This window comes from Microcebus murinus, chromosome 12 (assembly GCF_040939455.1).
Source record: "Microcebus murinus isolate Inina chromosome 12, M.murinus_Inina_mat1.0, whole genome shotgun sequence".
NCBI classification, from domain to species: domain Eukaryota; kingdom Metazoa; phylum Chordata; class Mammalia; order Primates; family Cheirogaleidae; genus Microcebus; species Microcebus murinus.
Genome location: NC_134115.1, coordinates 37,038,644 through 37,065,362, shown reverse-complemented (window position 1 = coordinate 37,065,362; position 26,719 = coordinate 37,038,644). Strand labels below are relative to the sequence as shown.

General features: G+C 34.7%; 1 protein-coding gene across 40 annotated transcripts in view; it reads left to right on the top strand.

The window, feature by feature from the left end:
• The window catches only part of PTPRD (protein tyrosine phosphatase receptor type D), a 2,082,753-nt gene that overhangs the window by 1,420,282 nt on the left and 635,752 nt on the right, over positions 1–26,719 (top strand). For all 40 annotated transcript variants that reach the window (XM_076008727.1, XM_076008702.1, XM_076008696.1 and 37 more), the window contains one exon: positions 13,895–13,935. The gene's annotated coding sequence lies outside the window, so the exon portion shown is untranslated. The remainder of the gene's footprint in view (positions 1–13,894; positions 13,936–26,719) is intronic.

Genomic DNA, 26,719 nt, shown 5'->3' with positions numbered 1-26,719 from the left:
TGGAAAATCCCAATCTAGAGATTTATCCTATAAATGGATTTCTAACAGGACTCTTAAGTTTTCAGGATTCACCTGGATTCTAACTATTGTATCCCAAGAGCCACACTAGAATAAATATGAGTTCTGCCAATTCTGGCACAACATGTAATACGCACTTAAGTGTGCCTTTGTTTTCCTTCATGTGACTAGTAAATAAACTTCCATTTGTTTGATACTCCCTATGGCTAAAAGAGTAGTGTTTAAGCTTTTTCAGGCTTATTTCTACTGTGCTTCCTGGAGAATTCTGTACACTACTTTACCCCAAATTGGGCCCTGTTCTGCAGTTTTTATTCAGGTAAAACTAATGGAGTTTCCCCCAGAGTGAGGAATGTGTAATCAATCTCATTGTTTGATTTCAATGGGCTATTATGGGTGGGAGAATTGTTATAGCAGAGGCAATTTAGAAAATCAGGTACAATTGACTCCAGTCGATTTACATACTGCAGTCCCAACAGCAAAAAGTCATGGTCTTTCAACCCAGAGATAGTGCAGTCATTAAATGAGACCACCTGGGCAAGTAACTAAACCCATGAGAGAACAGAGAGAATAGTTTAAACAAGAGAACACTCAGAATTGTAGCCAATGAAAGGAGGAAAAAATAATTTTCCAAGTAGCTCTCTAGTATTTTCCAAAAGATATTCACAATTACAACCATCTAATGATGAATCCCTTAATAGATTTTTAAGCGAATGGCCTTGCATGTGACATTTGGATATACTGTGGCTGTATGTTCTTCTGACAAAGCTGGGAAGATGCCCTTTTCTGAAAGGTATGGGAATGATTGGAAAGCTCTCTGGGCAGAGTAGCAGAAATTGTGATTCTAATCTGAACCTAGCCATCAACTTCCCTTATGACATGGGCAAGTCAGCTTATTCTTAAGGCCTCTGTTTCCTCCTCTGTATGAGAACTTTGGATCCGATCTTTTCCAGAGCCTTCTCCAGCAATAAAATTTGGTGTTTCTAACCCTGCCAAATTCTTGGAAAAGGAATGCATTGTATTAAAATACTGACTTGATTACTGCCAAATCGCGTGTCATGTCTATGGATTATGCCCAAGGAGCCAGATGAGAAATGAAGGTCATGGGAGAACAGAGGGAAAAGTACAACTGCCCATCCTAGCACACAAATGCATCTCCATTAGGAAAGGATAAGTACATGCACAATCGCTACAGATGGTGGGTGATTAGTACCATATCTTTGCAGTGGAAGATAATGCAGCCCACATTTCAGTAATATGAAGCATATCTGCTGGTCTGAGAAGTCCTGTATAGAGAGATTTCCCTGGTGTACACAGGAAAGGGAAACGAAGGGAGACTGGAAGGAAAAATACCAACTTTTTTTTTTTTTTTTTTTTTTTACAAACCAATCTAGGTTTAGAAACAATCTCAGTATCTTCATGGCAACCTGAAGAAGTCATTAATAGAGGCTCCATTTGTAGGAACTTGAACTTGGAAAGATTAAACAACAGAGAGTAAAAAAACAAAACAAAACCCCAGTAAGGGGCAGAGCTGGGATGCAAACCTTTGTCCTCAACTCACTACACAAGCTCTTCCCAGCACAGCACATTGTATATGCAGAAAATGTCACATCCTTTCAGTCTTATTTTTTTTTTCTAGCACCAATTTCTCACACCTATTTATGCATCTCTTTTCAGAGCATCACCCAGAGGTGCAGAACATTTGCTACAGTCCTGAGGGGCAGGAGAGGGAGAGGCATTCATTTTGTCTCCATTTCCCTCCCTCATCATCATTTTTGCTTCACGACGGCCCATTTCGCCCATTTCAGCTTATTAAAAACAAGGCCTCCCTATTTTTGTGTAATACTCTTCATATTATCGGGAATGAAATATCTGTAACGGTTCAAAGGCAGGCTGGTGCCGGCGCCGGAGCTGCGTCAGCACGGAGACAGCAACGCCGCACCATGCAAAGCAATTGCAGTTTTGAGAAGCGGCAGCTATTTGCAATCCTCGTTTCAAAAAGATCACTTTCAGAATGTGGCGTTGGGTAGAAATGGATGCAGTCATCATTTTCAGGGGCTTTGTTGGGCTGTGGCAGCTGGGAACTCTCTTTTCTCATCTCCTACAACCCACAGACCCTCACGCAAAACAGGAGGTAAAAATGCCGTTGTCCTTAAAATAAAACTCGGCTGTGTGGCTACATATTTTAAGAAATTTTTTATGGAAAGAAAGCTTTTTATAAAGGGGGGGGGGGAAGATTACAGGAGTTCAAGTAAAAAGTAACCAGACATGAAAAGTATGTGATTTTCCTTAATAAATATGAAAGGATAAAAATCTGCATATAGGACCAACAGGCATTTTTCCCTTTAGCAAAAATGCCCCACTTTTATCTTCCAATTCTACCCTCCTTCTGTTCTTGCTTAAATACCAGCATCCCCAAGAAGCCTTATCCCATCCCTTCTATGAGACATTTTTTGTTCTTTCACTTAAATCTCAATCTGTGTACTTCTTTTGTCAGGCATCTCTTTATTTGTACTCTGGTTATTTGTGCATATGTAACATTTTGTCTTTGCTAATCAATATATAAGCTCCTTCAAGAAGAAATTCACACGTTTGCTGATTTATATATACAACGTTCTGGTCAATAATGGACCATATATTAATATATGATGGTGGTCCCCTAAGATTATAATAGAGCTGAAAAATTCCTGTTGCCCATTGATATCATAGTCATCATAATGTCATAGTGCAATGCATTACCTTTTCCATGTTTGGTTATATGTAGACATACAAATATTTGCTATTGTCTTACAGTTGCCTGCAGGATTCAGTACAGTAGCATGTTGTATAGGAGCAATAGACTCTATACCATGTAGCTCAGGTGTGCAGTAGGCTATACCACCTAGGTTTGTATAAGCATACTCCATGAAGTTTGCACAATGAGGAAATCACTTAATGATGCATTTTTCATAATGTATCCCTGTTATTAAGTGACACAAGACTATATTAAACAAGGGAGAGTTCACAGTCTACTAGGTGCCAAGACATTCTAGATATCAAGAATACAAATACTGATAAGGTAAATAACCAATTTCTTCTTCAAGGATCTTACATTTAAGTATGAAAGATAGACTATAAGCACATATATAAATTGCAATCTACGGTACACAGGACATGTATTAGATTCATCTTCATAACCTTCTAAATGTCTTATACTTTGTTTAATGAATAAATGTAGGTTCCACTCTTGAACAACAGCAAAGGCCCTAAAGAGAAACAATGGATAAAAAGTGGTGGAGAAATGTAAAACCAATGATGACGTATGGTTTCTTGGGAACACCGTGACTCTCAGCAGTCCAGATCAATTATTCCTGCTAACCATGGCCCTGAATTTTTCTTTATTGGCTCTGTTTTCTCTATGCATGTTATATTTTAAGCATTAAGGACAGTACTAGAGAGGCAGCCAGATGGAACACAAAAAACAAAGCTTTGAAGTCAGAAGATTTGGTATGTACAAAAAAGATGATAATATTAGTCTGTGATAAGTGCTGATTGAGGATGCAGATATTAAATGCTACAGGAAGCAATAAATCTGATACTCTTCCCGAGAAAGTTTGTGGGGCGGGTATATATACCAGAGAATAAGAAAAGGCCAAACACATCTGGAGAAAAGCCCAAGTGTGGCCCATGTGATCCAAAGGCAGTAAGGCAGATCGTGGTACATCTGGTGTTTCTTAGATTTCATGGTTGAGGGTTGTATTCCTGCCAGGTAATATTTTGATGCTAAATAGTAAAATGCCATCTATAGTCTTTCATACATTTCTCAAGACATTTTCTTTCTGTTAGCTGGTTCTTTCTCGTTAATATTGTTTTCTTCCTTAGTCTCCATGATCCTATACTGTTCTCTTCCCATTCCCATGACTGATCATTTTTCCTTGTAGAACATCCACCACCTTCAACGATCAAATGTTTTTTCTATGGTTCAGTTTTTGTCTCTATATATGAACTGTCAACAAATCGTCCCCTGAAAATTATATTGTCAACCTTGAATTCTGCATTCAAGTCTATCAAGATGATAATCAAATCTCTATCAACAATTTGACCATCTCCCCTCAAATTGCACTTCCATTTTCACAAAGCCTTAAGTACATTTTCCCTGGGATGTCCCACCATATCAGACTCTCCCATTTACCTGTTCCTCACATTCTTCATTCCACTGAGAGATCAATCATCAGAACTCTGTCACTACAACATATTCCAGGGCTTAAAACTCTCTTCTCACAAAGCAGGTTTTCACATCCAATTCCATCACCTTCCTCCCTGTCTCCTCAGTTTACAATGTCAGGCATAGTTGATTATTGCTCTCTTCCTATCTTCGTGCCTAATCCCTGGAGTTAATTATTCTGAAATTCTTCTTTTGTAATACCTCTGGCACTGGAAACTATCTAAAATACTTTGTTTAGTGAAATAGGCAGTGAAAATAGGCAGACACAAACAAGTGTATATTGCCACCTCTTGTTTCCCCATTGCCACCTGCCTCATTCAGGCCTTGTCACCTCATGTGTGGTCCTTTGAATAGGTTGTCATTCTCCATATTTCTAGTCTCTAGCCTCTCCTATCCAGTCAGCAGTTTTTAGTCTCATTATTTTTCTTAAAGATATATATTTAATAACCTCAGTCTTCTAATAATTCTTCAATAGCTTGACACTGTCCAATAGGAATGTAATGCAAGCCACAAATATGAGCCACATAATTTAAATTTTCTGATAAGCATATTACAAAATGTAAAAAGAAATATGTGAAATTAATGTTAATTATAAAACTTATATTTAATCTAATACATATTAATTATTACATATGAAAATGATAATTGGTAACTATTGAGATACTTCACATTTTTTATACTTAGTCTTTGAAATAACATATCTCAATTCAGAATAGCCATGGCTGAAGTGCTTAACAGTCATGTGTGGCTGGCTAGTGGCTACCACATCAGACAATGCAGCTCAGCAATGTGTCTCGTGCCTCCCATTTCCATTCTTTGCTCAAGGTTTTACCTTTATCTCTCTCCTCCTTTCATCATAATTAAATCCTGATAATATCTTAAGGCTCTCCTAGCTTAAAATCTAGCTCTCATGGGCAGACTTTTTTAACTACCACAAAATTATGCTCTCATCTCATAAAACACATTAGCTCTACTACTCAGTTGGCATATCCCATGTGCTACTTTTTGTAATTAATGCATGAGAATGACACCCTAGCCAGATTCCCAATATCTTGAAGACTAATACTTCTCTCTGCCTGTCATATCACTTAGCATAATGTCTTTCATAGAGAAGACAGTAAATATTTAAGAGAGTGATAATATGGAGTTACTATACTATAGACTTTATTAACAATCTTATATAATGTATCAATCGGTTATGAGTACCATACTCTATTGTCACTAATCTAATTGTAACTTTACCTTTATACATTTTAGTAAAGATTTCTTTTCCAAAATGTAACACTTATTCCTACTTTAGAAGGATAAACAAAATATCAAAAGTAGAAAAGTAACACACACTAAATAGAAAGTCAAGTGAAACTAGTATAATTTTAATCCTGTGATTTATTTGTATATGGGGTGATGAGAATATTGATATCTGAAATATAGTGAACATAATAGTATTATACAAAACATTATTTAGTGAGTTCCAACAAATATTGTCTGATTATTTTGTAAGTATGGAGGGATTCTCTGAAACATATTAGAAGATTTAATAAAACAAACTGTTGGACAAAGTGATTTGATAAGGGATCTCCAACATCAACTTGTGATAGGGAGGTTTTGTAAAATTACTCCGTAGATGTGTTTAAAGACTATGGCAAATGCTTTGTCAGGGAACGGTAAATGCAATGGTGGGCTATATGTTTACATACACAAGGAGCCCTTGATGAGATTTCACACAAATAACTACACATTAAAGTAATGAGCTCTGGTGTAGAGGGTACAGAAGCTGAATGTTGTTAATATTTCCTTCATCACAAGGGATATTTTTATAAGTTACTATCATTTTATATAAGATAGAAACTGTTAGTAGACATGGTTAGTTTGAAGGTCATGACTCAGTGACATTATTAAAATATGGGATAAGTTTGACAAAGCAGATCTTATATAAAAGTATAAAATAAATTTTCCTGGTTAGAGCTGGAACCCATATTACTACGTGAAGTATCCCAAGAATGGAAAAACAAGCACCAGATATATTCTCCAGCAAACTGGTATTAACTGAGTAGCACCTAAGTGGACACATAGGTACTACAGTAATAGAGTATTGGGGAGGGGGGAGGGGGGGCGGGTATATAAATACATAACGAGTGATATGTGCACCATCTGAGGGATGGTCATGCTGGAGACTCAGACTTGTGGGGGGAGGGGGGAAGGGCATTTATTGAAACTTTAAAATCTGTACCCCCATAATATGTCGAAATAAAAAAAAAGTATAAAATAAGTGAAATTTGTATGTACAGATATTCCAACTCCATCACCAAATGCTCTACTCTCCCTTTAGGCCTATGCAATCCCTTATTATAACGCACATCATCTACACGATATGTGATAGAATTTTTCGGATGTATTCTGATTTTACTGAGAGCTTTTGAAGCTTAAAGATTTCATGATACAAATATACAATGACTGGCATTAGGGAAATTAATTTGGTTGCAAACCCCACTTCAACACTTAAAATTATACTATAATCCTGTTAATGATACTGATGCTAAAGTCCAAAACCTCTATCTACAAAAGTAACTTAGAAAAAAGTACTTCAACTTGATATTTTTTAAAACTTCTGAAAGACTACAAGGGTAGCATGTTTATGTAGCACACATATACATTTTTAAGGATTTGTTTTCTATGTGACAGCTCTCATCAAATGGATAAAACCTAATCTGCCAATGTGTGAGTTGTATATCTTTTCTTCCTATAATTAAGGCTGTTGTTAATTCAAGTATAGGCAAAGAGCCTAAGGGGAAGCAAATTCTACCCTAGTTGATAGTTACAATTGGCGAATCCAGCTGGAAAGTGGAGGGGGCAGATAGTAAATGAGCTGGACAAAATTCAAAATGTATGCCAGATGTTGCACAACAAAGTGGAGGCACAATCTGAAATAGAAATAGTAGAACACTAGACATATCAGGGGCCAGAACCAAGGATAGAGTGGAGTATCCAGTCAAGGGGAAAAGCTATATCTGGAAAACAGAAACTGGTGATCAAGCAGATGAACCTCAAAACAGGCAAAATAAGTAGTTTAAGTGATAAGACCCTGGAAGGGGAGACTCTCTCCTAGAATGTCAATTGAAGCATGCTTTTTTGGACTGATAAGGCTAATATATGTGAATAGGAGAGTCCAGCTTAAAGAGAAGAGGTTTGGAGCATAGGGTAGGTAGAGAACGAGAAAAGCTATAAAGATGACTGTTAATTACGCTCCTATTAAAATAAAGCAGAATTGTTCAAAGATCTAATTCTTAAATAAAGGTATTGAGTCTTGTAAATGCTTCTTCAGCATTAAAATCAATGTAGAAAACTGCAAGTTCCTTAAGAAATAGAGGCCAGGCATGGTGGCACCCACCTGCAGTCCCTGCTGCTTGGGAGGCTGAGACAGGAGCATCGCTTGAGCACAGGAGTTCAAGACCACAGTGAGCTGTGATCACGCCACTGCACTCTAGCCTGGGCAATAGAGTGAGTCCCTTAAAAAAATGAGGGGGAATACAAAAATAGAAACAAAATAGAAAAATAGAAACAAAACATCAAAAGCAGTAATCAAGTTTGGGCTTAAAAATGAAAAAGCATCGCTATTATAGGCAACAAAATATAGAAATGATATAGACAAAAATAAAACTGAACAGAGTCTGAATAGGAAACCAGACTCAATGACTAGCTTGCCATGTAAATACTTAGGCAAAGAAAGACACTTAAATTGTTAAATGTATAATAAACTTGATCTTCATCATCGTCCTCCACTTCTTTATCGTGGTAGCTCCCTGTTACCTTACCATGGTCAACCTCTTACCATGACTTACAAAACCTAAGATCTGGTACCACCGTCTCTCTCACCTCTCTCTCATACGAGGCTCTTCCTAGCTCATGATGCTCCAACCATACTGGACACAATTGTATCCTCCAAGCACTAACTCCTTTCCCTGTGGCAGAGCCTTTACACTTACATTCTTTTTTATAGAAGTCTCTACCCCTTTTCCCTCTTGGCATGGCTGTCCTTTCTGTTATACTCAGGTCTCAGCTCAGATTATCACCTTTCAACAGGATCTTTCCGACTCCCTTTATCCAGTGTTACCCAACACCACGCATCCACTACACCACATTATTCCATTTTGTTTTCTTCACAGCACTTAGTTCTATTGGAAATTATCTATCCATCCACCTATGAGTTTATTTCTCTGTCATCTATTTATCTGTCTTTGTTTTATTGTGTTAGTCATTAGCATATAATCTTTATCAGAGCAGAAACTATTTTGCTTCAACCTATAATTCCTAGTGTCTAGAAAAGAACTCATGGTAGGTGCTCAAATATATGTATTGAATAAATGAATGATGAGGTGAGTATTAAATGCTATTTTTCTAAACTCATAGCAGTTCTGAAAGATTAGTATTTTTTATATCTATTTTATTGAAAAACAAACTGACTTTTCAGAGTAATAAAGGAAAAATATGTTCACATAGTTTCAAGGGATAGAAAAAGTAAAACTTAACTGACATAATAGTGAATAAAAACATCAATGTAAGCAATCCAAAAAAATTTACAAGGAACAAAACAATAAACTAAATGCAATATTGATTCAAATTTGAATGAAAATGGGATAATAAAAATGAAGCATAAAACTTAAATTTATTCATCTACTTATAATCACTTTTGCATCTAGTTGAACTAATTTCTCTTGGGTTTTAGGATAAATGTTGGCATGTAATCCTGAAAATGTTAAAGTCATCGTTGGTCTTTTCAATCTAATATTTATGTTTTTAGTTAATATTCTTAATATGTAAAGTGTTATTACCAGTAATTATAGAAAAGACATATTCAAATAACTAGATGAAATACATTTCTGAGCATTTTAGAAATACAAATAAAAAACTAAAAAAACTTATTAACACAACTGGTAACCAAAGAAACAAATATCAAAACATTAAAAGAATTTTATTTATGAAACTGATAAAAGTTAAAAATGTAAAAAGGATAATATTTACTATTAGTGTATAGAAGTAGGTACTCTCATGAGTTGCTTGTGGGAGTGTTAAATGTTATTACCTTTTCGAAATATAATTTAGCAATAGGTATTATAATTTTTGTAATTTAATATGCAGGCTTGACTGAGTCCAGCAATTCATCCTAAGGAATTAATCGTGACTCATGCAAATATATAGCCTTACGAATGGTTATCACAAGGCTGCTTCTAGAGGAAAAAAGAACAACAGCCTTTTTGACAGGTCTAACAAATTATGTTTCACCAATAAATTAAAATTTAAAATAACTAGGCAAAAAAATGTTATAGAAAAACAACTCACATCATTTAAAAACGTTCACAGAAAAAAAAAAGACAACACACCATTACTGAACTTATAAAAACACATATTAATGCATAGAAAAGAGATTGAGTAGCTATGTACCAAAATGTCAAGAGCAGTTATCACTCAGTGATAGGAATATGAAAGACTTTCATTTTCATTTCTTTTTTTCTTCAATGTATTTTGTAAATTTCCAGGAGTATTTTTATAAAAATGAAGTTTTTATTATTGTTACAAAAAAATAAAAACCAGTTATAAAATTATGATTAATGATTTAATCTTGAAGGTGAGATAATGAAAAAGTGTATGATACCCCAACAAGAAACAGAATAAAAAGTAAACTGTAAGATTTAAAAAGCAATTAAGTATAAAGAAAAGAATGGGAAGAATGGAAGAAACATTTCAGAATTGTGTTTCAGTAAAGTAATGCAACACGAACAGATTCTAGATTTTTTATTGTGTGTGTCAGTCACATTCAGCAAGATATACAAAGTAACAAAAAAATGCATGTTTCATTCATTTATTCTATTTCATCAATATATGAAGAATTGATGTTATTCATTTCTGAGACTTACTAATGACTTGGAAAACTCTAAAATATAGTACACAAATTCAGTTCACATGATATTTCCTTTGAGTGATACAAGGTGCCATATTTAGCTATGATGCCCCATTACTATTGTTGTGATGATGTTATTTCTGCAGTCTACAGTGCTTTGCACTATACAAAGCATTTTCATGTACTTTATTCCATTTATTCCCACCAAAACTCTGAAATGTTTTGTATAATTTCCATTTTACAAATGAAGAAACAAAAATCTGGGATATTGACTTCCCAACATTCCACTAATGCTCAAAGCCAATGGAAACTGACAAAACCAAGTCTACCATGGATTATTCAGCTAAGCATCACCTTAAAGCTTCAACACCATTCATATTAACCATGAGATTCCTAGGTTTTAGTCTCTTTCTGTAATAAACTATAATTCCAATATCATTTTCTTTGTGATTGATCTCTACGAGCATGGAAGAACAGTTGATTTGAGAGTATCATAGTATAGATTTTATGGCTACCATCAGCAAATTATTTCACAGTTTTTTCCACATTCCATGCACATGTTGCAAAGTATGTTCGAGTTCTGCAAATTACATTGACTTCTTTGAGAATTTTAGTAAAGTTCTGAGCAATCATGCATCACTTAATGACAGGGATATATTCTGGGAAATACATAATTATGCAATTTTGTCATTGTGTTATCATACAGTATACTTAACACAAACCTCGAGGGTGTACCCTAATAATCTGAACCTACAAACCTGAACAGCATAATGTTGCTGTACTGAACACTGTAGACAATTGTGACACAATGGTCAGTATTTGTACATCTAAACATCTGTACTATCTAAACATACATTGTACTATCTAAACATAGAAAAGGTACGGTAAAAATATGGTACAAAAGATTAAAAAATGGCACACTTGTTTAGGGTACTTGCCATGAATCAAGCTTCCAGGACTGGAAGTTGCTCTGGGTGAGTGAGTGAAGAGTGAGTGAGCATGAAAAGCTAGCACCTCACTGTACACCACCAGAGACTTCACACACTGAACAACTAGGCTATGCTAAATTTACAAAAAATATTTTTCTTTCTTCGATAATAAATTAACCTTATCTTACTATAACTTTCCAAATTTTTAACTTTTTAAAATAACACTTTAAAACATACATATTGGACAGCTATACAAAGTATTTTCTGTCTTTATATCCTTATTCTATAAGCTTTTTTCTACTTTTAAATATTTTTCTGTACTTTTAAAAACTTTTTTTTTTTTTGTCAAAAACTAAGACATAAACATACACATTACAGGGTCAGGATCAACAATACCACTGTTTTCTACCTCCACATCAGGCATGGACTATCATGTCCTATGATAAAACAATGTCTTCTTCTGGAATACCTTTGGCAGGACTTGCCTGAGGCTGTTTTACAGTTAACTTTTTGTAAGTAGAAGTACACCCTAATAAAAAGTATAGTATAATACATAAGCCAGCAACATAGTCATTATCAAATATTATATAATGTACATAACTGTATGTCCTATACTTTTACATGACTGGCAACACAGTAGGTTTACACTAGCATCATCACAAACATTCGTAATGCATCACACTACATTACGACAGCTACCATGTCACTAGGCAATGGGAATTTTTCAGCTCTGTCATAATCTTAAGGTATCATTGTCATATATTCAGTTGATCAAAATGTCATGATGTGGCACACTACTTCACTTCTAGTTTGATTTATAAAGTATTTATGTGACAAAAGATATATCATTTATTTAGATAAATGGTACAATTTCATTGGGGTAATTAAAAATATCTTTTAAATAATTAGACATCCAAAGTCTTTTGAGGATAAGTTGAAAATTAAACTGGAGGCAAATTAGGATAATTGCTGAAATATATTTTTGTTTTCTATCTACATTGTAGACAGTTCAGCACAAACATTAGAAAGTAGTCTCTAAAAATATAGAAAATAATTAAAATAGCTCTGGCTCATAGAACTCCTTTTCACCCTCATTCTGGTTATTTAAAGGGATGTGCACATCCAAGCAGCTCAGTCATCTACCATCCTGACTCTGGGTTCTTTTGTCTGTTCTTCAATGACCTTTGCCTCCATTCCATGGCAGCAACTCACTCTTTTAGATACATGCTGGTAATACAAACTGTGTAACTCGAACTTTTCCTCTGAGTTCTAGAAAACTCTACCCAACATTTCCATTTGGCTGTCTCTCTGGCATTTCTAATATGATATACCCAAAATAGAACTCTTCTATTCCCTTCAAATCTTATTATCTTCCCAATCTTTACCATCTCAGGAAATGGCAACGCCACACATCCAGTTGCTCAAGCCAGAAACCTGGACATGGTCCTCAGTTCCTTACTCTGCCTTACCTTCAGATTCAGTGCCTCAGCCAGCCTTCTCTCTGTTCCTACTCATTGTATCATGGCTCAGTCCATCATCCTTCACCTGCACTGCCAGTATGGTGGTCCAAGACTCAGTACAAAATTTTACCTCCACTTCCAATTATTGTTTCCTCAACTTGGTCATCACCCAGCAAACAGATGATCTTTTGAAACAAAAATTGCAACAATACCAACCAGCATTACTTTCTTCCATGGTTTATCCATATGTTTCATGCTCTAGATTAAATATATATTTTACATTATATATTAAATGTAATATATAATGTAAAATATATATTTCATGTTTCCTTTAGAGCTTTAATATATAATTGCCACATGATATGCTATACATATTAATGCATACAATTTGATGAAATTAGACACATGTACCTATCTATAAAGTCATCAGCACAATCAACATAACATATGCATCAACTCCAAAAGTTTATTTCTGACCCTGTCAATGCCTCCCTCTCTTCCCTTCCCCACCCATGTCTGCAGACAACTACCAATCTGTTTTATGTACTCTAGATCAGTTTTTGAGTTCTAGAAATTGGCAGAAAGGATTAATACAACCTGCCCAAGCTATTCACATAAAGTCCAAATTAAAATTAATTTCTCCATTTCTACTCTTCCAAGAAAGGAAAAAAGCCCAAAGTGAACAAGATAATGAAAATCATTGAGAAAATGTCAGCATAGTTTTCCAGTTTATAGAGATACTTATAAATTATAAAACTCCCAAAACATTACAACACTTTCATATACTTGTATCTTTCTCAACTTTAATAAGAGGTTATATTAATAAACTCGTAGGTATTTTTTTAAACTTTAACAACCCTATTCCTCAGCCAATCTTAAAATCTAGATTTTTTGTAACATTATCATCATAGTTTGAGTGATTCTGTCTTTTTAGAGATCCTGTGATGTTATTCAAAGCAACACAGTGGGATTTATGTGTGTTTACCAAAGAACTAAATCTTAACAAAACTGTACCGTGAAAGGAATATTCCCTTTCATAAGAATTTTTCATAGGCTTTTGTAACATTTTTATTTAATATTTAATGATTCTATGTTTTTATATACATATAATTTTGATTATGAAGTATATTCAATATTTTAAAATTATCTTTTCTCTTCCCAGAATAATCATAGCATGTTTTCCTTCTTGTTGCTTTAAAAGGAACATTTTAAATTACTTTCTACAACAATGAGTATGAAGGGAAATGCCAAAATACAACCAATTTCACTTCTTGTTGGAATTTGACATTTTCTTCTAGCTAAGTAATATAAACATCATCACCTAAATGAGCAGTATTTTAATAGCATCATTTTCACATTTTAATTGTTGTCACATTTCTTATTTGTTTAGGGAGACGTCTGGTGAACACACTTGTGGGATCTAAAGAACAAGTAAGATTTAAAATATTCTGAGGTTTTTTGCCTGACTTTCAAATTTGTTTTATTGTTTAATAGTGTTTCTTTATTGTTGTAGGTTGTATTTTCTTAACAAAAGTGTTAGCAACTTTGTTAGGAGTATAAGGAGGAAAAGTGAACTTTTAACACTTTCAGATTTGGAATCCTAAAATGTCTACATAAATTTTCTGTACATGATTGTCCACCAAAGACATTATAGATGGAGTGAAATTGCAAGTCCTAGGTAATGGGTATAGACATATGATCAAGAGTGAATATGAATCCATAGAGTGAATTTTTACAAGGTAATTTTTTTTTCTTTTTACAAGATATGTTGCCATAATTGCCTTATTCTGACCACTAGCTTTTCAGTAGAAGAGGTCAATGAATGGTTGATTTTTTTCCCCTCATGTGAAACCATTACTTTATTAGCCCCAGAGTCTGAACAACATGAGATCCACCCAGTATTAGAATGAAATGTTTTGGGATGTTGAGAGAAGAGACTTCAGTTAATGTAGTAGGAAAGAGAAAGAGTGAAATAATAGTCAAAAGGAATACAAATAAGGGGAGAATTGAAGATAAGAAGGCAGATGTCCTAATAAAAGGAATAAGAAAAAAAGAGTGAGCAAATAAGTTATATACACCTGTACTTCATTGTCAACATTTGGAAGGAAAGAGGTAGAACAAATTAAGTACAGTGAGTAGAATTGGAAACAAAAACAGAGGCAAGATATGCAGTAGATTGCATTTGAGAGAAAGGAAAAAAGAAGAGACTAGTAAAAGACAGTAGAAGGAGAAAGTTCCATTTTTAATTTTTGCTATTTTGTTTATTTGGCAATTTTGTTAATTGAAACTAGAATTTGATTTAGAAAAATAAAAGTGTCAGATATTTTTATCTATTTCATTGAAGAAAAAATTCTAATCATACAATTATTTGATGTTTCTGAGAATCTTGTTTTATGCTTAATTTAAGCCATGTTATTTCAAGTCCTCTTACTAGTGTTCTAAACGTTCCATACTCATGAAATAACTTGACTTCTAAAAAAAGGAAAATCATTTATTCAGGGAGGTAATAAATGATGAAAATGTATTTCTAATCTGCAGAAAGCATATGTTAACCAATTCAAATTTACAGTCAGAACTGTTCAAATTACTCCTGCATTCAAAGGCACAAAGCCCCAGAATTACCCTGTAGTTATCCTGTAATTGCTATTTGCTGGCAAAGGAAAGGTTAACAGTAGTGCTGGTCTCAAATGTAATATAAATTTACCAAGGAATCTGTAGAATTGAGTTTTTCAACCCCAAAGCATCAATCATAAAGATTGAGCAAGGCAACCTCACTTTTCATCGGCATAAAGATAAAGTAAAATGTCCTTCTTAGCAGCATTTGGGAAAGTGCCTCCCTAAATTTATGGTTGTCGCTGTTGATCATTGGTTTTTGGTGACTATTATGTGTTAATCGTTTATTATCACAACAAGAGGACTCCAATAGTTGAAATGTCTTAGGGAAAATTCTTTAATAATTTATGAACCATTATGCATAATGTCATCACTACTAGTCCACCATATGTTATTTCTCATAACTGTAGAATTGAGTTCAACAGGGGCAAAGTGCAGAGCACTCACTATGCATCCAAAAGGCTGGGTAAAATCCCAGTACTGCCATTAACAGCCACTTGATCTCCCTTGGCATCATTGCTTTCATGTTTAAAATAAGGGTAATGATTAAAATAAAGGTAATGATACCTATTTTAAGGATTGTTGCTGTATTCGAGCAAGTTGTCAATCTGAAAGTATTTGGAATTTGGTCAACATTACAGGATGACCCAACCAGGGAGACATGGCTCCTAGCTCCCTACAGGCTTTTGCCCCAAACCCCATGAGCCACCTAAATGATTTTGCAAGAATTGATGGTGTTTGTACATGTCATTCACATTATCATTTTTTAAAAAAAGAAGTTATTTTGGGGGTAGATTAACCTATTATTTAAAAATCTTGACTCAACAGCATCATGGTGCTATATCCAGGTGGAGACAAATGTCCTTTGATTTCATAAAACTCTTTACCTGCTGCTTTATATTCCTCTAGTGAGATAAAGCTAGGACCCTCCCTGACTGACCCCTATTTTACTAGTACTAGGCTGGTCGGTTTTGCATATATTATCTCATGTAATCCTCAAATCCATCATGTAAGGAGTATCTAAGTGTGGCTTTTTAAAAAAATGATTCCCAGAAAAGCTTAGTAACGTGACTGAGGTGGCACCAACAGAAAAGAGGAGCTTGAATTGGAACCCAGAACTCTTTCCACAGCCTATGTACATCACAAATATGCCTTTATTCTCTTCTTTAGTGAATTGTAGTATTTTTAATGCAAATAGATGGGGGAGAATTAACAGTGATTCTATCCACAATGGCTTGGAGAAAATGTTTCATGAAAGAGGCAAACATTTGAGGGAGAGCAAAAGTTGCTGCTACTCCCCATGGAGGGTGAGGCCTGCTGAAAGGGGACGCAGGAAGACAGTCTCAGAGTCGTGCCTTGGACGAGCCCTGTGGGAAGGCATTAGTAAGCACTAAAAAAAAAAAAATAAAATAAATCCTACAGCTCTTTTTTTCTTGGCCCGTTGACAGAAGATTCCTCCAGTCCTCCTGCCTGCGCCTTTAAGGCCCGATTCTTCTGTGTTTCCCTAATAGTTCAGCAGAGAGAAGACCCAGCTCCTATACTTCTCTCTATTGGCATTCCTTTCCTCCCTAACCAAAAAAAAAAAAAAAACACCACCCAGAAAAGTCTTCTGTGTGCCCCCAATTTTCCACTGATGGTGTGAAATGTGTGGTCCATCTAAGTTGATCTAACTATACTCACTAACGTCAGGGAAGAGGGTAATTATTATACATACACTGAACAGTCCCTTAGAGACTTCTCTTCATCTTCTTTAAGGGAAAAAATTATTAGTAAAAAATAAATAAAAATAGGCTCTTAGGCCAAGCACAGTAGAGCTCCCAGAGCCCCAGATACTTGGGAAGCTGGGGTGGGAGTATTGCTTGGGTTCAAGTCCAGCCTGGGCAAAACAGCAACATCCTGTTTAAAAAAAAAAAGCCTCTTGCATAATTGGTTTATTGTTGGATTATTTTAAAAAATAACTTTTTCTAGTTAATTTCATTAAAATAAATGTTTTATTTTCTAGACAAATTGATCTTAGTTAAAATGCTGAACAAAAATCAAATCATCTTTCTACTCCTTCATAGATATATATACTCGCATGTACACAGACACACACACATCCACTATTTTTTCTAATGGTAGTGAACTTGCCATTGTCAACATTGGTTCTATCATCGAGGTCCCACTAATTGAACCATTTCTTCCCTTGACAAAAGAGCTTCTAAAGACCTGAAAGTATCAATGTGCAAGTTGAGGTTTCTCATGTAAAAAAGAATCCTTTGTTAGGTGCATTTTGTAATTTAACCAGTTTCAGTATGAGACTGTACCCCTGCATGCTCCCTCACTCTTAAATTCTAGGCAGCTACGTTTTTGTCCTTTGGATGCCTTCTGATCTTCCTAACCAGTAGCTGTTGCAGATAATAAACATTTTTCTACAGCAAGTAAACCAGAAGTTCTACATAACACTCAGAGGGGAATAACTTTCTTTGGAATTAAAGAGCAGAATAAATAACTGTTTGGTCCATGCTATTACCTCATTTCTTTCTGGAAGCATTTGAGTTTCACCAGTAAAGTTGATATTTTTGAATAAAACTCCTCCATGATCCCAAGATAATGCTTAGTTCTCACAATCTAAATGGAAACCTGCCTATGTTGTGCAATTTAGATTCCTTCTCTTGTATGAGACTCCAAATGTTTCTCAATAGCATCTCTACTTTTTGTTGTTCCCTGAAAAAACATCATTTACTAGCCCACCTCTTTCCTCTAAACTTTTCTACACATTAAATCTAGTCTTATAAAATTATGAAGGGTACATATGTGATTACCTAGAATGAATAAGATCACAATCAATCCAAAAGAAATAAATGTTTATCTAGAAATTCCTTACCAGGAATAATCCAAGAAGGAAATAAGTGTGTTTATCTGTGGGAATAACAATACAGCTGCCTAGCAATCATGTTAACTCTGTCATCTTTATCAAGCAGTAAGTTTACACTGGAGACAGTCTGAGGAAGGAGAAATCTATATTGTGGTATTAGCACAATGAAAGTATTTCTAAACACATTCAGCCCCTCATTTCTGAGGCAAGATGACTACTTAAAGTGCAGCATAACTTAATGTGTTATACCCAAGTGTTCCCTGAGTTTTTAGTTGCCTTGGGTGCTTCCATCAGGGCAGAATTGCTTCTATCTGCAATGCCTACGTGTTTGGTAACCATGCAATAGTGCTAAACCCAAGCTCCTCTATACTTTGTTAAAGCCACATATTTACATCTGGAATAAATCAGTACCCAAAGGGGCTATTTTCATGATAGTGAATTAACTGGCCTCCAACACAGCTGGAAAACGAAGAGAAGGTGGCTTGTTGCTTCTGACCTTTGGGGCGGAAAAAATTATTCATTAAATGTGGACTGTTACCAAACATAGAAGTGAGTAAGGATCCTTCCATATTTGAAGTCTATTATTAGGTCTGCCTTGTGAGTGATCACTTCTTTGCTATCAGCAATGATCAATGACAGGACCCAACCGTGTCAGTATAGCACTATGGGGCACTCCCATGGCACATTTATTTTCCCCATCACCTTGAGAGTGGTTTCCAAGATTAATTCCACTGTCAGTGGCCCCATATATTAATTATTGCTGCAGAAGCACTTCAGAATTTAGCTACTCTTCTGTTACTTTGATGTACACCTCTAAAGCTTCAAATATTGTGGAAAAATATGAGACCTGCAAGAGTATTCAAGTATCATTTTCCAGCTTTTTCAAAATATATACATTTTTTAAAAATATATCTTTTATATATCTGTGATATCTACATCCCTCTTTAACTTTCTTTCTTCCCTTTAGTGTAATCTGTTGTGTTTACCTTTTTCATTCATAAAATTGACACTCGAAACTTTGATGAAAACTTCACCTAAGACTGACTTAACTGTCTGATATAGTTTTGATACAGATTTCTGGAGATGTAAGCTAGTGGATAATGAACACAAAGTCAAGTCACAGATTTTCTTTTAGCATTGGTGGTTTTGGGAACATGTGAAATTTTATCTCTACCTAATGTTATTGGACATCATACCAATAATACACAATCTCCCATGGCTGAGAATAGCAATTCCTTGTTCTGGATGGCAGAATGATAAAAATATATAACATCGCAGTTTAATTGATGGAGCCTGGTAAAAATTTCAATAGCATTTTGTAAATCTCCTTTCAAGTCTGTTGTTCTCATATCCACTTAAAGTAGAATAGTCACTAGACGCTGTAAATAGTTTTCCTTGTTTGCATGGCAAAGGAAAGCATCTTACCGATTTGGTTTAGTCACTTATGTTGCCTACAGAAATTGCCTATCAGAACTCCCTTGAGTGCATGGATTTACCTCTTCTGCATTCTTCTTTAATACTGTGAAAAATGTTTGATTCATGGTACTCACTCAGTCAATGTTTATTAACCAAGTGTATTTTGGGCATATGTGTTAGTTTTCTATTCTGTTTAACAAATCACCACAAACTCAGCAACTTAACGCAAAGTATATTTATTATCTCACAGTTTCTATAGCTAGGTATGGGAATGGCTTAGTGAGGTCCTCTGCAAGAATGCAATTGATGTGTCAATCAGGGATTAGTTCTCACCTGGAGGGTTTAACTAGTGATGCATCCACTCCCAAGTTTACTCAGGTTGTTGGCAGAATTTATTATAAGGCAGAATTCGGTCTATAGCTGTAAGACTGAGTGCTCCATCTTCTTGTTGGCTGTTAGAGGCTTCTCTCAGATCCAGGACTGCCTGAAGTTCCTTGTCTATGGCCCTTTCCATAGGTCCCCTCCCTTGCATGGCTTCTTTCAAGCCAGCAAGGGGGAGAGAGAGCTTCTCTCACCAGTTTGATAGCAAGATGGAGTCCTAGATAATGATTCATAATCAGGAGAGTAAAATTCTATCACATTCCCCAAATTCCATTGGTTAGAAACATGTCATAGGTCTTGCCCATATTCAATGGGACAGGATGATACAATGTGGAAACCAGGAGGAAGAGACCATGGAAAGCACCTAAAAGTCTCTTTGCCATAACAGGTATCATCATAAGAACCAGAGCTAGGGGTAGCCCTGAAATCCCAACTTTGAACTAGAATTTAAAATCACATTAGAGAAAAAAACATGTTAGTTTCATCTCATTGAAGAAAACATAAAATAGCTGGTGAAACAGCTGTAGGGTATAGTCGTCACAACACTAGATTTTCTAAAGTCACCACATCCACAGCATTCCCCATTGTAAGAGGTTAAATCGTCAGGGAATAGGGATGTATTCTTAGCTAATCTGGCAGTGAATAGCATGTAACCCACTTTCCTTGCTGAATGCATTCTGAGCCTTAGGCCTTTGAATAACACAGTTTGTCCTTAATGTACACCTCACTAGTCTACTATTGTTTGGCCTGTAACAACCACAGAAGTGATTACATACTATGTAATTATGTGCCACAGTTAATATGTATTTTACCATCTATTTATCGATAGGCCTGTTTTCTCAAATAACCACTTGGTTCTATGATATTTAAATCAAAAGCTCCAGGCTTGCTAGTCTTCCAGAATGTGAGAATAATAGATGAATTATAAACTGTTCCCCAAGAACAGTGTTGGGATATGTGAGACCACATATTAGAAGCCACATTTGATGGTCTCTGAAAAACATCCCCACCTTTGCATCTTCCCGAGATTCAAAAACAGATACTATTTCTGATTGTCCCTGCAGACCATAATTGCCACCTTCTACTTGAGAGACGCAATCTCTAAGATAACCAGGATGCATACTCCATAGCAATTTATAACTAGGGCAATCTAACATATGAGCATGCTACTTATGAACTCTAAGGCAAAGGAGAATTTTTCCATATCAAAATAACCAACATAAACCATTAAAATTTAAAAATAACTTTGGTTGTTCATGTTAACGCTTGTTGGGGACACCTTTGTTTATGTCTATTATGCAATGAGCACGTAATATTTGTCAGCTCACTACTAGCTTTTCTCATATGTAAAAATGATCATGTGACAATCCCTTGCAGGTTTGTCCATCAGGATCTTGTCAGGAGGCTGAGGGCACACTCAAAAGGAGTGTGCTTAATAGCAGAGAGCTTAATCAATTGACTATTTACCGAGGAGGAGTGGACAAGGTTAAAGGATAATGAATCATCCTGGACTTAACTGGAAGCTATTTCTACATGTTGGCTTGATGGGACTTAGGGTTATCGGAACCCAGAAAGACCTGTGCTGTTGAAGAGGGCCCCCAACAAGAACCTGACCTCAAGTAAAGAAAAATAACATGCCATGGGAGGTAGAGAACCAGGGAAATATATATACACTGCAACTCTTCTTCCCCTTTACCTTTCAATATTCTGCTGGTACCTCCCTGGGCCTGAACCAACAAGAAGCCAGAAAGCATGAGAGCCTGGTTGATGCAGTCAGTGAATGAACTCATTGGGCACAGAGTAGGGGGAAGAAAGGGGAGAATGGATAAGGAGGGATAAGCAGGGAATATTCTATAGCATGTCAATATGCATCAGTAACTCAAAAGCATGGTGGATAATTTTATCCTATTTTCATTAAAATTTTATAACTTTTGTCCATGGTCTGATTTCTATCAGTTATGTCTTACTTCCTTTTATGCCTGGAAAATATTGGGTAAAGATATGTTGAATCTGTTACTTTCTCACATTGCTTTAGGAACTACATCCATCATCTACTTCATTTATTCAGATTTTAGACCTCTTCAGAAATCGTGGGAATGCTAGGGGAGATTGCCAAAACCTTGAATGTTTTCCTAACCACTCACAGTGGAATTTTACCTACGGCAATTCCTAAGAATTTCCATCTTTGTACAGGCTGGCCAAATTTAGGATATTTCTGTAACACCAAACCTCCTTTAAAGAAAGGCCCAAGGGATATATAAGGAGGAAAAAATTACCCAAGGCCCCTCCACACAGGCCCCAAGTCAACCTAAAATTCTCAGAACCCCGTGAAAGCAGGCTAGCCAAAATCTGGGGAAAATTTCAGAAGGTTACCATACATTACAGCTTATCACCTAGTATTTTTGCAATCTGTCCTTATACTCTTTATGTGGTCACAGCATCCAAAAAAAGCTTTATGCCTATATTTGAGCTAGGATATTTCAAAATTGGCACATGTATCACAGAAGAAAATCCTGCACCAGTTTTATCCATGGAGAGACCAATATCTACTACATCTAGATTGTATTGACTCTAATCCAAATCATCATTCTACTTGTTTTATTTCTAAGCACGCCTTTTTTTTTTTTTAAAAACACAAATCATTCCCATTTTTTTCCCATTCTAATTGACTTCTTATCTTTATACAATTGTTCTCCCTTCCAGTTTTAAATTAAAAGTAACCACAGAAATTTGTGGATTCTTTAGACATTAATGTTAGGACTGTAAAAAACTGTAACACAATATTTCAATTCTATTGGGATTAAGTCTGTGTATGATTTAGTACTAAGTCAATTTTTATCAATTCTCAATTTCCTCACTTATCAAGTATATTATATTCCTAATAATCTTTTGTTGAGGTTTTCATGCTGTATGTATATAACATTATAAATTTCAAGCAAAATACTGAAATGGAAAAAAATTCCTAAATGAACATTAGGTGAATGAGAGAATTATTTTTACTTTTAGAGAAAAGTCCTACTATATTTATGTAATATGTTTAATTAGCTTGATTTAATGAGTTTTGTTGTTTGAGTTTTTTGGTATCTTTCAAATAGACTAATTTCTTCTAAAGGCAATATGCCAAGAACTACTTTGGTTCCTTGTTTAATTAAAGTTACAGTTTAAGATTTTTTTTCCCTTTAATATTGTGAAATTTATCTTAAGCAACATTGTCTTTATAATTTACCTGATGTGATACTTCCTCAATCAATATCATCATCAAAGAGGGGAAAATAAGATTTTATAATGGTTCTCAAAAAATAGTTACACTAATAGAGTCTTTTTGAAATCATATTACCAGCAAATTTCAGTATATTATTAATGATGCTAGTTAAGAATCTCTGAAGAATACCAAAAATCGTGTTAAATAGTGCTTGGAATATTTTTACCCTTTGATTTCTTTATGCTTCCTTTCTTTCATCAAAAACAGGCTGACAGTATAACAGGTGCAAAGTTCATATCATTCCCTTTTCCATTGAATTGACAGATTAGAAACATTAGAATGCATTTTTACTAAGTAAGGAAAGGGAAAAGGCATGGGTTACCTAACAACCCATCATGGACTGTGGCTTTCTTAGTTAAAATATAAGATAATTAGGCATCCTGAAATAGTTTTAAAAATATTAAAAGTGCCATTTTGTAACCTTATCTTTTAATTTATAAATTTTTACATCTGTTTTCCTAAAACAGATTTTCAACTATTGATTTGCAAGTTATACTTTTTTTTCATTTTTTAAAGTGATTATAATTAGCTTCCTTTTCCTTGACTTTGGATAAGAAATTTTAGCCAGAGGTCAGTAAGAACACAATGACTTCCCCTGCAAAGACAGTCCCTTATCTCTTCTGTAAAAAGGATTATCTGCATTTGTCATGGTACCATAATTTGTGTTTGTGTCTCATTCAGCGAATCCTGTAACACTCTAAATAAACTTCTAGTAGCCCTTCCTATACTCAATTGTTAATAATATGCTTATATGTCTATACTGTCCAAACGATATAGAACAATTTGAATGTAGGGACCTCATTTTACTCTTCCTTCTATCATAACCTTGAGTATCTAGAAGATAGTAGGCTCCAAACAAATGTTTATGAATAAAGTAATTGTGCCACAAACAAATCTAGACCTGAGAGGTCTAGAATAGTTCTTCCCAATGCAACTGCAAGAAGTTATTGACACTTTATCAAGCAGAAGGAATCAATCTGATAATTCTTATGACAGTTACACTGATTTTTGTGGGAAAGTGGGTGAACATTTGGGCCAACTGGAAAGACTTGTATCTTTTTTTATTCCAGTTTAAAATCCAAGAGATTATATCACTGTAGCATCTTATTTCTTTCAGTGGTTTGTAGGTTTCAGCTGATATCTTTTTCAGTCACAGAGAAAAAGCCCCAGAATGCAAAATTATGCTTTATTTCTGTAATAGAGGCAAAATCTCTACTATCTGACAATTCGACCATAACTTGTAGTTTGCAGTTGTTGAAAATATAAAAATAATATAAAAGCCATATTGATTTAATGTCATTATTATAGCCAGAGTATGTCAAAAGGAATCCATAAGGGTCCTTTATGCACACCACAGATTCATCGATTTGTTATCTTTTCCACCTCTAAATGACAATGCTGTGCTCCCAAAGGGATAGTCCTGTAAGCATGTATTTCAAGTTAATTTGGTGTCCTATTTATTCAACAAAATGCTAAATGAGTAAAACATCTGTAATATAAATATTTTATATATATTACACAACACACACTTATACACATGTACATAGTACACTTATAGCACTTGTCCCCTTAAATACAGTTTAATATATGTGCTATAGTTTAAAATATATGGAGAAAATAAACATTTTTAAAAATGAATAGTTTAAAAGAAAATGAATAAAACTTACATAGTTGGGGGAAAAAGCTTCAACTAGAAAAATTTCTCCTTGTAATTTTTTTCTAGTGAACTGTCTGGTCATATACATATATTAATATAATTCTTTTAAATATGTTTTTCAAAGAAGAAATGTTAAATGATATTATTTGGTACTGATGTTTCTCTCAATTGGTGGAAATGAAGTCATCATTTCCTAGAAACTTAGCTTTCATGCTAATTCCTAGCCCAAACCCTAATATCATATGGCCAATAAAACCATACTAGTTTTTATTCTTGACTCATTCAGTTTAATCCTATGTTAAATTATGTAACATATCAAGAACCATTTCTGTGTGGTATTCTGGTATTAGAAATTATAATACTAAATTTTATATTAATACAAACTTCATGATCAACATGTGTTTAAATATAGCCTGCAGTTTTCAGAAAAAACATAGTATATGGAACCCAAAGTATAGATCTCCTGCCTTCAAAAACACTTCTAAAATAGTTAAGCAATTTTAAAAACACAATAAAACAAAGACACATTGAACAGGAAGAAATAAAAATGGTTAAGAGATGTCAATAAAGTTTTGGAAGATAGAAATTAGATGAATTAGCAAAATGGAGAAATCTGAAAATTAAGTGCCAACAGTTTAGAGAATGGTGAAAAGTGTGCCAATTCATTCTCACCACTCTGAAAACCAGGAAAGGCTCAGGACTTGGGTTTATCAGTACATGGAACCTTAATAGCTTAACACTGAAAATGGGGGGATTGTCTTAAAGTCTCTAGGATAAGCTTCCATCACCAAATCCCTTTTTATGTTCATACATAACTATGGTACCACTTCATTCTCATAGAAGATCAGAAGTATAAAATTTCAGAGAAATTGAACTAAAAGTCAAGAATATCAGAGTAAAGAAATACCAAAATGAGGCACTGGTAAGAAATTCTGGAAAAAAAAAAAAAAAGAAAGACTCAAATATCCTTCACAGACACAAATCTTCTCCCATGGTACCAGAACACAGAATAAAATTGTATTCTTTGTAAAAACACAATGGCACTTGAGAAAATACCCACATATAATGATATATAGGTGATGGCACTCCAAAGCATAGCAGGTATCTCATTATCCAATTCCCATATTATAAAACTGCTGAACTAACAAGCATCTCCACCACACACATGCTGACGCAGCACTTCCCCTAAGGGCTTCTTGAGCTTCTTAAGGTACCACACTCAGCTAGTCAAGGAAGATCAGATATATGAAGAACAGTTAAACATAAAGGAGAACAAAAAAGATAAAAAAAATAAATAAAAAAATCAAAGGGTAGAATTTTAAAATATTAGATTCATGAAATTAGAATATGATGTTATTAAAATAGGACATTCAGAGAAAAAAATTAAAGAACCTGGATATTTAAAACACTATAAAAGACAAAATATAAAAGGAGAGATAAAATTGAAAGAGCCTTATAGAATATTGAGCAAAAAGAAAAAGTGATAGGCTGGGCACAGTGGTTCACTCCTATAATCTCAACACTTTGGAAGGCTGAAGCAGAAGGATTGCTTGAAGCCAGGAAGGAGTTAGAAACCAGCCTGGGCACTATAGCAAGGACACCATCTCTACAATTTTTTTTATTTATTTAATTAGCCAAACATGGTGGTACATGCTTATAGTCCTACCTATACTTGGGAGGCTGAATTTAGAGGATTGCTTAGACCCAAGAGTTTGAGGTTACAGTGAGCTATGATCACACCACTGCACTCTAGCTTGGGTAAAAGAAAGAAACTCTGTCTTAAAAAAAAAAAAAAAGAAGAAGAAGAAGGAGGAAATAAAGCAAAATAAAAAATGATAGTCTACAAGAAAACTTTTAAATGTAAGAATCAATCCAATATATCCAACATCTGATTAAAATGACTCTTCTACAAAAGGGACAACTTAGAAACTCTAAAGAATGAAAATAACAGAATAAAATTGCCCTAAAATGCAAATCAAAGCCACAATGAAAATCACTTATCTCCAGTGAGAATCGCCTTTATCAGAAA